The sequence below is a fragment of the Bombina bombina genome, chromosome 7 (assembly GCF_027579735.1).
Source record: "Bombina bombina isolate aBomBom1 chromosome 7, aBomBom1.pri, whole genome shotgun sequence".
Taxonomy (NCBI): Eukaryota; Metazoa; Chordata; class Amphibia; order Anura; family Bombinatoridae; genus Bombina; species Bombina bombina.
In genome coordinates this window covers 52,606,556-52,620,121 of record NC_069505.1, presented here as the reverse complement: position 1 = coordinate 52,620,121, position 13,566 = coordinate 52,606,556, and the positions used below count along the sequence as shown (strand labels likewise).

Genomic DNA, 13,566 nt, shown 5'->3' with positions numbered 1-13,566 from the left:
TAGAAATCCAGTTGACAGCATCAAGGACTGTTATGGACTTGGCAAGCTGGTGTACATTTTGTGTGGTAGAAATGTTTGCAACCAAGGACTGTAGCAATAATTTTCTATAGTGTGCCTTCATCGTGTAGATAACACCTTGGTCCATTGGCTGTGTTACGCTTGTTGTGTTTCCAGGGAACCAGGCTAATTTTTCATTGCTAAGTTTCAGATGCGGATGGCAGGTAGCGTTATAAAAAAAAAGGATGACTTTATGACCTTCTCTCTTCATTTTTCTGTCAAAAATCTTGAGCCATTCAGACATTAGTTCTGCTGTCATCCAGGTTTTTTTATTTGCACGCCAAATAACAGGAAGCTGTGTAGTGTCTATGTTTTTGAAGCAACGCGGCTTTGCTGCCTTGCTAATCACAAGAGGCTTCTCCAATCTCCCATCCATGTTTCCACAGAGGAACACCGTCAATCTTTCCTTGGATAACTTTCCTCCTGTGCATTTTTCACGTTTAACAGCCAGAGTTTTTGAAGGTAGCAACCTAAAGAATAGGCCAGTTTCATCGCCATTGTAGATATCTTTTGTAGCGTATGGTTCCGTAAGCATTTTGAGCTTTTCTTCCCATTGGCTAACAGTTTCTTGATCTACATCCTTTGCTTCTCCACATATTTCATTCCATACAATGCAATGCCTCCTTTTAAAACTTTCCAACCAGCCATTAGATGCCTTAAAATCTGTTTTGCCTAATTCTTTGGCTAGTTCGAGGGCTTGTGTTTGTAGTATAGGACCAGAAATTGGTACATTTTTAGAGCGTGCGGCTACAAATCATTCCCACAGGAGCTTGTTTAAATCTTCATTTCCAGTTGCCTTCGCTTTCCTCTTCACTTCGCCATTGCCAGCTAACCATTCTTCGATGATTTTCTCTTTATTTTTGATAGCTTCATAAATTTGCGTTTTGCCACACTTAAATTTCTCAACGCATTGTTTTACAGACAACTTATCTTTTGTGTAGGCCTCAATCACTATAACTTTCATAGCGAGAGTAAGAGTGTTGCACTTTATAGGAGCCATTCTTTGTCACACACCTCTTAAGTTTCAGCATCCGTCCCAACACCCCTTCCATTTCAGGGTCCTTCCAACACCCCTTCTGCTTCCTTCCCACACCACTAACGTTTCTGCGTCCTTCTCACATCACTTCAGTGTCAGCGTCTGTTCCAACACCCCTTCCGCTTCCTTCCCACACCACTTCCGTTTCAGCGTCCTTACAACACCCCTTCTGCTTCCTTCCCACACCACTAACGTTTCTGCATCCTTCTCACATCACTTCCGTGTCAGCGTCTGTTCCGTCGTCTTGTTCTTACCTCACTTCCGTTCCGTGTTACATTTTCCGGCTTATCCAGGTTTTCCGGCTTATCCAGGTAAGTGAACCAAATGTATGCGCAATTAACACTGTGACCACGTTCCGTTTCCGCGTTGGACAGTTTCCGGCTTATCCAGGTAGTAAAACAATGAAAGTATACACTAAGCGCCGGGACGAAATGATATTTCCGACATGGACAGGTTTCCGTTTTATACAGGGTCCGTCTTGGACAGGTTTCACTATATATATATATATATATATATATATATATATATATATATATATATATATATATATATATATATATATATATATATATATATATATATATAGTAAATGTATTATTCTGAGCAGGAATAATTGCAAATATAACATGTAATCAGAGTATCATATGTATTTATTTGCAATCTATGGATATTTTAAATGGATAGGAAAGTAAAAATATAAGTTGCACTACTGGGAGCTAGCTGCTAATTGGTGCCTGCACACATTTGTCTCTTGTGATTGGCTAAATAGATATGTTCAGCTAGCTGCCAGTAGTGCAATGCTGTTCCTTCAGCAAAAGGATAACAAGAGAATGAAGCAAATTAGATAATAGAAGTAAATTGGAAAGTTGTTTAAAATTGCATGTTGTATCCAAATCATGAAAGAATATTTTGGGGTTTCCTGTCCCTTTAAGAGCTGGGCCAGGTTTCTCTCTGCACCTGTCTAACCCCTCCTGATTGCAATCTATTTTTAAAAACCACCCCTACACAGGTGTTATAAAATGGGCTGGCATATAAGATGACATTTCTTACTGAAAAAGAAATGCAAGAGAAGGAAGAAATACACTGAGTATAGCATGACAGTAAAGAGGTGATTTTAATTTCTCCTGTATCTGATTCATGACAGTTTAAAGTTAGGTGGGCTTTCCCTTTGAGCCATCAGCTTAAGATTATATTGAATCAAACATCAATTCGAATTTTAAAATTCTTGTCTAAAATATTACACTGTGTGTCCTAATGTCAGCATCAATGTTTATCTTTAATACTAATTTCACATATACATACTTTCAGTATAATACACAATTTAACAAATGGCACTTACAAGTTCTGATGAGTGATCAATGACAGAAGTATCAAGCAATTTGATTAGTTAGTGATAGTTTATAATGTGTATTTGAATCAGATTGGCTGATGTCATAAATCATGTGATTATGCATAGTCCAATCAAAAGTGGTGGAAAAATTCACTAGTGTGTGGGTTGTTTAGGAGTTTGCATCATAATTGGTGCAAACAGTGTTGAGTCAAATATGGCACGAAGTGGAGAGTGGGACTTGTACATGGCTTAAACATGGTGCACATAGATTTTTCCAAAAAATAAAAAGGAAGTTAGCTATATTATGTTGTGTATTTATTTCATTTTTATCTCTATATCTATTAGTGCAACAAGTTTGGGGCAAAACTTTGCACCAAATTTGTAGAAATAATATTGTCCCCTTGCTTTGTAATGAGAGACAAAGTTGTAGCATAATCCATAAGTAGTAATGTATTTTTCATTTTTATCCCTATATCACCAAATGTGGAGCAATAATATTGTTTGATTTAGAAAGGGTATACAATTTTAATAAAGTTTCTAATTTACTTTTATTATGTAATATTCTTCATTCTCTTGCAGCATCGATCATAAGCTTTCTGTGTTTTCAGACTCCCATTGAGTTCTATGGCATCCGCGACCTCAAGGGTGGCAGATTGAAAACCAGGTACGCTGAGTCAGAAAAGACGCGAGCGTTACTACAGAAATGTTGATAACTTCGTTAGAGCTTCAAATAGTGTCGAATAGGAGGGCAAATGAACACAATTCCACTCAAATTCCACGGGTTTTCAACTCGCATCGATCTACGTCGGATTTAGATCGCAGGATCATATGTTACGTCACAAATTTCAACATTTGACAATATTGCCGCTTTGATAACCACAGCGGATCAATCTCGCGTCAATTACGACACAGGATTCAAGCGTATTTTCGGTTGATGCTTTGATAAATATCCCCCAATAGCTATAAATAATCTGCTATTGGAGGGCAGGAGATTTTTCTATGTGAAATAGCTACATATTCTCAGGATGAGCCCCACAGCCATAATTAGCACTTCAATACCTAAACATTTTGGCTGTGTGATTATATATTGATAACATTAGAAGGTCTACTTTACCTGCAGGCTCAGTCCATTTTTATGGAGACTTCATTGAGAACAGGTGATGGCTTTAATGAGTAAAATGTGTTATTTCAAATAGAAAAGCAAACACAAAGGAACGATTTCCCATACATTTAATACTCTGCAATAGGCTAACAAGTCGTTTGGAACACATTACTGGGAGATACATTTTATAATGGCCAGTGTCCCTTTAAAGGGACATTGTAGTGCATGTTTTATTTTGAGAGTGCCTGTACATTTTGCACTATTCGCAGTGGAACTAGGAGTGTTTTAACCCCTGTAAAAATGTTACACACATAGATAAAGTCCTGCTTGGGAGCTTGATGCAAGGGTTCTCTGCCATTTGCAGTATAATCAATATTGTAGCCTCACCATGTGCAGCGAAGCTAAGTGTAATTAACCCCTTTGTACAGTAAACTGTTTAGTTCCAAAACAATAGCAACAACCTATACATGAATAATGAATGTATTTGAGCAGGGGAATTATGGCTATACTGTGTATGTGTATATATAGTATGTAAATGCATTACATTGCAAAATAGCTTTTTTATATATATATATTTTTTTTTTAATACATTTTTATTGATTTCCAACAGATTTATACATACAAGAAAAGCGAAAATAAATAATTACAAAACATAAATATTCAATACAAAGTCAAAGAAACATTATATATCTAGTTTATTCCTAGATAAATTTAAATAAAAAAACGAAAAATATAAAAAACAATCTTTTTTAACTAATATTTCATGTTCTTTATAATTTTCTGTTGGAAATATCTTTTTTCCTTTTTTTTCCCCCCTTCTTCTCCCCTTTCCCTCTGTCTTCCCCTTCATCCCTTCCCCTCTCTGCTTCTGCCCTTCCTCTGTGTGCTCCCTTCCCTTCTCTCCGAGAAGGAAAGACAACACAGAACAGAGCATTCCAAGGAGTAAAAACAATTAATAATAAAAAAAAAAAAAAAAAAAAGAAGAAGAAAAAAACACCCCTCTGTGTAGTAGAATATTACCATAACCCCAAAAGGACTAGTTCTGTATTTCTAAACGGATAAATTAAGTATTCAGTTTCACTTGGGGAAAAGGATTTAATGAAAATTGACCACTTTCTGAAGAATCGTATTACGTTATTTTCATCATTTGGGTCTGTGTCTATCTGCTCAAGGATGCACTGTTTTTTAAGGCAGTTTTTAACCTCTTGGATACTGGGGGGTGTCCTATTTTTCCACTTTTTAAGAATTAGATATCTTACTGCTAAGATAGTTAAGTTTACAATCTTGGTATTTATGAGCCGTTCCTGCGGATCTTTCCAGAGATATATTATATGTAATGGTGATAGAGTCGGAGGGGAGGCTCCTATTACCCCAAGCCAGTACTGTATTTTTAACCAAAGTTGTTGAATAATTGGACAATCCCATATCATATGTATAAGATTTGCCAAAGGTAAAGAGCATTTGGGACAGCTTATAAAGTCAGCACTCCCACATCTAAAGCCCTTCTCGGGAGTGAAAAAAGTCATCAATAATAATTTTACATGGGACTCTCTCCATGTGGATGAAAGAGTAATTTTTGAGACCTCAGCTATTGAGAATCGGATTACTCCAGAGTCTCCGCAGTTTTGGGGAATCACTGCTGCCCATTTAGAGGATATTTTTTCCAAGTTCAGGTCTCCTTTCAAGGAGCTTAAGTCTAGATAACTAGAGGAAATAGACATAATACCATTTTTGGCTAAAACTAGCCATTTTTCTATGGGCCCAAGTGTCCAATTCCATCCAAAATTATGTACTAAAGTCGAGGCAAAATGCCTCACTTGCAAAAAGGCAAAGAAGTCCTTATGTGAAATATTAAACTCCTCTCTTAGGGAACCAAAAGTTTTTATACATTTCCTATCAAGATCAAGTAATTGTGAGATCTTACTGAGGCCCAGCGTTTCCCATCTTTGAAAAAGAGATGATTGGATTCCAGCTTGAAACTGCGGATTCCCTGTTAGCGGCATGAGTTTGGACACCCTATGTTCTATATTTAAAAGTTTGCACACTTTCCACCAAGCCTTAAGTGGGTTAAACATGGATCTCATTTTTTTCACCTCTCTAGGTATGGAACTAGGTATACAATGAATAATTGCCGATGGTGCATAGGGGAATATTACATTTTTCTTCTGTTAAGTGTGATCAGTCCACGGGTCATCATTACTTCTGGGATATTACTCCTCCCCAACAGGAAGTGCAAGAGGATTCACCCAGCAGAGCTGCATATAGCTCCTCCCCTCTACGTCACTCCCAGTCATTCTCTTGCACCCAACGACTAGATAGGATGTGTGAGAGGACTATGGTGATTATACTTAGTTTTATATCTTCAATCAAAAGTTTGTTATTTTAAAATAGCACCGGAGTGTGTTATTATCTCTCTGGCAGAGTTTGAAGAAGAATCTACCAGAGTTTTTGTTATGATTTTAGCCGGAGTAGTTAAGATCATATTGCTGTTTCTCGGCCATCTGAGGAGAGGTAAACTTCAGATCAGGGGACAGCGGGCAGATGAATCTGCATAGAGGTATGTAGCAGTTTTTATTTTCTGACAATGGAATTGATGAGAAAATCCTGCCATACCGATATAATGTCATGTATGTATACTTTACACTTCAGTATTCTGGGGAATGGTACTTCACTAGAATTACACTGTAAGAAATACATAAAGCTGTTTAATAACTAGAGATTATGTTTAACGTTTTTGCTGGAATGTAAAATCGTTTTCATTTGCTGAGGTACTGAGTGAATAAATGTTTGGGCACTATTTTTCCACTTGGCAGTTGCTTAATCTGTTTTCTGACAGTTTCTGTTCTCCCTCACTGCTGTGTGTGAGGGGGAGGGGCCGTTTTTTGGCGCTTTTACTATGCATCAAATATTTCAGTCAGCAACTCATTGTATTCCCTGCATGATCCGGTTCATCTCTACAGAGCTCAGGGGTCTTCAAAACTTATTTTGAGGGAGGTAATTTCTCTCAGCAGAGCTGTGAGAATTATAGTTTGACTGAGATAAAAAACGTTTATTCTGTAATTTGTTTCCTGCTTTCAGAATTTGTTATCTTTGCTAATGGGATTAAACCTTTGCTAAAGTTGTGTTGTTTACAAGGATTGAGGCTATAACTGTTTCAATTTATTAATTTTCAACTGTCATAGATCTTCTGTGCTTCTTAAAGGCACAGTACGTTTTAATATTATTCTAATTGAATTGTATTTCCAAGTTGCAAGTTTATTTGCTAGTGTGTTAAACATGTCTGATTCAGAGGATGATACCTGTGTCATTTGTTGCAATGCCAAAGTGGAGCCCAATAGAAATTTATGTACTAACTGTATTGATGCTACTTTAAATAAAAATCAATCTGTACAAATTGAACAAATTTCACCAAACAACGAGGGGAGAGTTATGCCGACTAACTCGCCTCACGTGTCAGTACCTACATCTCCCGCTCAGAGGGAGGTGCGTGATATTGTAGCGCCGAGTACATCTGGGCGGCCATTACAAATCACATTACAGGATATGGCTACTGTTATGACTGAGGTTTTGGCTAAATTACCAGAACTAAGAGGTAAGCGTGATCACTCTGGGGTGAGAACAGAGTGCGCTGATAATATTAGGGCCATGTCAGACACTGCGTCACAGGTGGCAGAACATGAGGACGGAGAACTTCATTCTGTGGGTGACGGTTCTGATCCAAACAGACTGGATTCAGATATTTCAAATTTTAAATTTAAACTGGAAAACCTCCGTGTATTACTAGGGGAGGTGTTAGCGGCTCTGAATGATTGTAACACAGTTGCAATACCAGAGAAAATGTGTAGGTTGGATAAATATTTTGCGGTACCGACGAGTACTGAGGTTTTTCCTATACCTAAGAGACTTACTGAAATTGTTACTAAGGAGTGGGATAGACCCGGTGTGCCGTTCTCACCCCCTCCGATATTTAGAAAAATGTTTCCAATAGACGCCACCACAAGGGACTTATGGCAAACGGTCCCTAAGGTGGAGGGAGCAGTTTCTACCTTAGCTAAGCGTACCACTATCCCGGTGGAGGATAGCTGTGCTTTTTCAGATCCAATGGATAAAAAGTTAGAGGGTTACCTTAAGAAAATGTTTGTTCAACAAGGTTTTATATTGCAACCCCTTGCATGCATTGCGCCGATCACGGCTGCAGCGGCATTCTGGATTGAGTCTCTGGAAGAGAACATTGGTTCAGCTACTCTGGACGACATTACGGACCGGCTTAGAGTCCTTAAACTAGCTAATTCATTCATTTCGGAGGCCGTAGTACATCTTACTAAACTTACGGCGAAGAATTCAGGATTCGCCATTCAGGCACGCAGGGCGCTGTGGCTAAAATCCTGGTCAGCTGATGTTACTTCTAAGTCTAAATTGCTTAATATACCTTTCAAAGGGCAGACCTTATTCGGGCCCGGGTTGAAAGAGATTATCGCTGACATTACAGGAGGTAAAGGCCATGCCCTGCCTCAGGACAAAGCCAAAGCCAAGACTAGACAGTCTAATTTTCGTTCCTTTCGTAATTTCAAAGCAGGAGCAGCATCAACTTCCTCTGCACCAAAACAGGAAGGAGCTGTTGCTCGCTACAGACAAGGCTGGAAACCTAACCAGTCCTGGAACAAGGGCAAGCAGACTAGGAAACCTGCTGCTGCCCCTAAAACAGCATGAATTGAGGGCCCCCGATCCAGGATCGGATCTAGTGGGGGGCAGACTTTCTCTCTTCGCCCAGGCTTGGGCAAGAGATGTTCAGGATCCCTGGGCGCTAGAGATAATATCTCAGGGATACCTTCTGGACTTCAAATACTCTCCTCCAAGAGAGAGATTTCATCTGTCAAGATTGTCAACAATCCAGACAAAGAAAGAGGCGTTTCTACGCTGCGTACAAGAGCTCTTGTTAATGGGAGTAATCCATCCAGTTCCACGATCAGAACAGGGACAGGGGTTTTACTCAAATCTGTTTGTGGTTCCCAAAAAAGAGGGAACTTTCAGACCAATCCTGGACTTAAAGATCCTAAACAAATTCCTAAGAGTTACATCGTTCAAGATGGAGACTATTCGGACAATTTTACCTATGATCCAAGAAGGTCAGTACATGACCACTGTAGATTTAAAAGATGCTTACCTTCACATACCGATTCACAAAGATCATTATCGGTACCTAAGGTTTGCCTTCCTAGACAGGCATTACCAGTTTGTGGCTCTTCCATTCGGATTGGCTACAGCTCCAAGAATCTTCACAAAGGTTCTGGGTGCTCTTCTGGCGGTACTAAGACCGCGGGGAATCTCGATAGCTCCATACCTAGACAACATTCTGATACAAGCTTCAAGCTTTCAAACTGCCAAGTCTCATACAGAGTTAGTGCTGGCATTTCTAAGGTCACATGGATGGAAGGTGAACGAAAAGAAAAGTTCACTCGTTCCACTCACAAGAGTTCCCTTCCTGGGGACTCTTATAGATTCTGTAGAAATGAAGATTTACCTGACAGAGGACAGGCTAACAAGACTTCAAAGTGCTTGCCGCACCCTTCATTCCATTCAACACCCGTCAGTGGCTCAATGCATGGAGGTAATCGGCTTAATGGTAGCGGCAATGGACATAGTACCCTTTGCACGCTTACACCTCAGACCACTGCAACTGTGCATGCTAAGTCAGTGGAATGGGGATTACTCAGACGTATCCCCTTCTCTGAATCTGGATCAAGAGACCAGAAATTCTCTTCTATGGTGGCTTTCTCGGCCACATCTGTCCAGGGGGATGCCATTCAGCAGACCAGACTGGACAATTGTAACAACAGACGCCAGCCTTCTAGGTTGGGGTGCCGTCTGGAATTCTCTGAAGGCTCAGGGACAATGGAGTCAGGAGGAGAGTCTCCTGCCAATAAACATTCTGGAATTGAGAGCAGTTCTCAATGCCCTCCTGGCTTGGCCCCAGTTGACAACTCGGGGGTTCATCAGGTTTCAGTCGGACAACATCACGACTGTAGCTTACATCAACCATCAGGGAGGGACAAGAAGCTCCCTAGCTATGATGGAAGTATCAAAGATAATTCGCTGGGCAGAGTCTCACTCTTGCCACCTGTCAGCAATCCACATCCCGGGAGTGGAGAACTGGGAGGCGGATTTCTTAAGTCGTCAGACTTTTCATCCGGGGGAGTGGGAACTTCATCCGGAGGTCTTTGCCCAAATACTTCGACATTGGGGCAAACCAGAGATAGATCTCATGGCGTCTCGACAGAACGCCAAGCTTCCTCGTTACGGGTCCAGATCCAGGGATCCAGGAGCAGTCCTGATAGATGCTCTGACAGCACCTTGGGACTTCAGGATGGCTTACGTGTTTCCACCCTTCCCGTTGCTTCCTCGATTGATTGCCAGAATCAAACAAGAGAGAGCATCAGTGATTCTAATAGCACCTGCGTGGCCACGCAGGACTTGGTATGCAGACCTGGTGGACATGTCATCCTGTCCACCTTGGTCTCTACCTCTGAAACAGGACCTTCTGATACAGGGTCCCTTCAAACATCAAAATCTAACTTCTCTGAAGCTGACTGCTTGGAAATTGAACGCTTGATTTTATCAAGACGTGGGTTTTCTGAGTCAGTTATTGATACCTTAATACAGGCTAGGAAACCTGTTACCAGAAAGATTTACCATAAGATATGGCGTAAATACCTATATTGGTGTGAATCCAAAGGTTACTCTTGGAGTAAGGTTAGGATTCCTAGGATATTGTCTTTTCTACAAGAAGGTTTAGAAAAGGGTTTATCTGCTAGTTCTTTAAAGGGACAGATCTCAGCTCTGTCCATTCTGTTACACAAACGTCTGTCAGAAGTTCCTGACGTCCAGGCTTTTTGTCAGGCTTTGGCCAGGATTAAGCCTGTGTTTAAAACTGTTGCTCCACCATGGAGTTTAAACCTTGTTCTTAATGTTTTACAGGGCGTTCCGTTTGAACCCCTTCATTCCATTGATATAAAGTTGTTATCTTGGAAAGTTCTATTTTTAATGGCTATTTCCTCGGCTCGAAGAGTCTCTGAATTATCAGCCTTACATTGTGATTCTCCTTATTTGATTTTTCATTCGGATAAGGTAGTCCTGCGTACTAAACCTGGGTTCTTACCTAAGGTAGTTACTAACAGGAATATCAATCAAGAGATTGTTGTTCCTTCTTTATGCCCAAATCCTTCTTCAAAGAAGGAACGTCTACTGCACAACCTGGATGTAGTCCGTGCTCTAAAATTTTACTTACAGGCAACTAAGGAATTTCGACAAACGTCTTCTCTGTTTGTCATTTACTCTGGGCAGAGGAGAGGTCAAAAAGCTTCCGCTACCTCTCTTTCTTTTTGGCTTCGTAGCATAATTCGTTTAGCTTATGAGACTGCTGGACAGCAGCCTCCTGAAAGAATTACAGCTCATTCTACTAGAGCTGTGGCTTCCACTTGGGCCTTCAAGAATGAGGCCTCTGTTGAACAGATTTGCAAGGCTGCAACTTGGTCTTCGCTTCATACTTTTTCCAAATTTTACAAATTTGACACTTTTGCTTCATCTGAGGCTATTTTTGGGAGAAAGGTTCTTCAGGCAGTGGTTCCTTCTGTATAAAGAGCCTGCCTATCCCTCCCGTCATCCGTGTACTTTTGCTTTGGTATTGGTATCCCAGAAGTAATGATGACCCGTGGACTGATCACACTTAACAGAAGAAAACATAATTTATGCTTACCTGATAAATTCCTTTCTTCTGTAGTGTGATCAGTCCACGGCCCGCCCTGTTTTTAAGGCAGGTAAATATTTTTTAATTTATACTCCAGTCACCACTTCACCCTTGGCTTTTCCTTTCTCGTTGGTCCTTGGTCGAATGACTGGGAGTGACGTAGAGGGGAGGAGCTATATGCAGCTCTGCTGGGTGAATCCTCTTGCACTTCCTGTTGGGGAGGAGTAATATCCCAGAAGTAATGATGACCCGTGGACTGATCACACTACAGAAGAAAGGAATTTATCAGGTAAGCATAAATTATGTTTTTTCGAGTTCATTATCAGTCACATAATTTCTTTCTGAAATCCAGTCCATTATTAAGCGGACCTGGCATGCATAGTTATATATCTTAATATCGGGTAGGGCCAGTCCCGCGTATCTTTTGGGAAGAGATAATTTAGATAGAGAGATTCTGGGCTTTTTATTTTGCCAGATAAATTTTCTTAATGCAGTATTAAATGTTAAGACATCTTTTCCCTTAAGAATTAGAGGGGTATTTTGTAAAATATATAATATTTTAGGGAGGCAGACCATTTTAAAGAGAGCAATTCGGCCAGACAATGAGAGTGGAAGGGTTTGACAATTTTTTAAATTATCTTTAATTTTATTCAGAACTGGGGAAATGTTAAGACTATACCACGTATCAAGATTGGATGAAATTGTAATACCCAAATATCTAAAAGAATTAATCACTACTTTAAATGGTATGTTCACTAAAGAGTCCTTAGTTTGCCTAATCCAAAGTAGTTCAGTTTTTGAAGTATTTACCCTATAGCCCGAGAAAGAACCAAATTGCTCTATAATAGAAACTAGCTTAGGAATATTTGTAGAGGTATTAGAAATGTATATTAGAATGTCGTCGGCATAAAGTGCAATTCTCATTTCTTTCTTACCAATTCTAATGCCATTAAGATGTTGCCTAATAAATATGGCTAAGGGCTCAATGGAGATGTTGAAGAGAAGGGGAGAGAGAGGGCACCCCTGACGAGTTCCTCTTTTGAGAAAGATGTCTGAGGAGATCAGTCCGTTGACTAGCAATTTAGTGGAGGCTTTTTTATATAAATTATTAATGATGTTAAGAAAGTTACCATAAAAGCCAAATTGTTGAAGAGAATGTAACAAATGGTCGAAATGGACTGATTCAAAAGCTTTCTCCGCATCTATAGATATAATTGCTGAATCAGGGGGGTCCCTCTCATCCCCCCTCTCTGCCCCCTCCTTGGTTTTATGGTAATCTATAGTGAGAAAAAGTTCCCTTATCTTGGCCGATGAGTTTCGTTTAAACATGAAACCTGCCTGGTCTTTGTGGATAATTTTGGGGAGCAATGTTTGTAGTCTTGAGGCTAAGATTGATGACATTATTTTATAGTCTACATTTAGCAATGCTATGGGCCTGTAGGATTCTTTTTTATCAGGCTCCTTCCCTGGTTTAAGTATTAAGGTAGTGTATGAAGCTGTGAAGCTCGATGGTGGAGTATTATTCTTTATATAAATATCATTGTATACTGAAGATAAATATGGTAATACTGTCGAAGAAAGCAATTTGTAAAATTAATTGGGGAGCCCGTCCGGGCCCGGGGCTTTATTAAAAGAGAGGTCTTGTATTGCTCTAGAGATTTCGGTTTCCGATAAAGGGGAGTTAAGGGGTTCAACTAGGTCCGAAGACAAAGTTTCAGACGTAATTTTTCCCCAGAAGTTTTCTTGTTCCGTATAGTTCGAGACCTTTAAAGAGTATAGATCTTGGTAATAATCAGAAAAATATTGTAAAAGTTCATCTGGTGCCGTTATAGTTTTACCTTCTTTCTTTAATGAGTCAATGATTGGGGATTGTTTCTCCCTTTTTACTAGACTAGCTAAGAGTTTTCCTGTTTTACTACCATATCTGTACATTCTAGATTGAAATTTTAAATCTTTCTGGGTAGTCTTATATAGAAGGAAGGAGTCCCTCACTTTCAACGCTTGTGTGTATCGTGCCCAATTTTCAGACGTTTTTTCTAGCAGGTAAGAATTGTATGAGTTAGAAATAGATTTCAAGACTTCTTTTTCCCTGATCTTAAATTTTTTTGTTCTACTTATACTGTAGGCTAGAATCTCTCCTCTTAGATGGAGAGAATTGGACCGAGCGCTACAGTGGGGCCTTAAGCTTACTAACAGTTAGCCTCCTAGTAGGCTGATAATATTACTAATACGAAAAGGTGAGAGTAAGCGCTAAAAGAGCTTAAAAGGCTAACGAACTTGTGGCTAAATCTTACAAT

The 13,566-nt window shown here is 39.7% G+C and overlaps 1 protein-coding gene across 2 annotated transcripts in view; it reads right to left on the bottom strand.

Annotated features, from left to right (window-relative positions):
- Positions 1–13,566, bottom strand: part of SLC25A45 (solute carrier family 25 member 45) — a 204,048-nt gene that overhangs the window by 93,026 nt on the left and 97,456 nt on the right. The window lies entirely within an intron of this gene.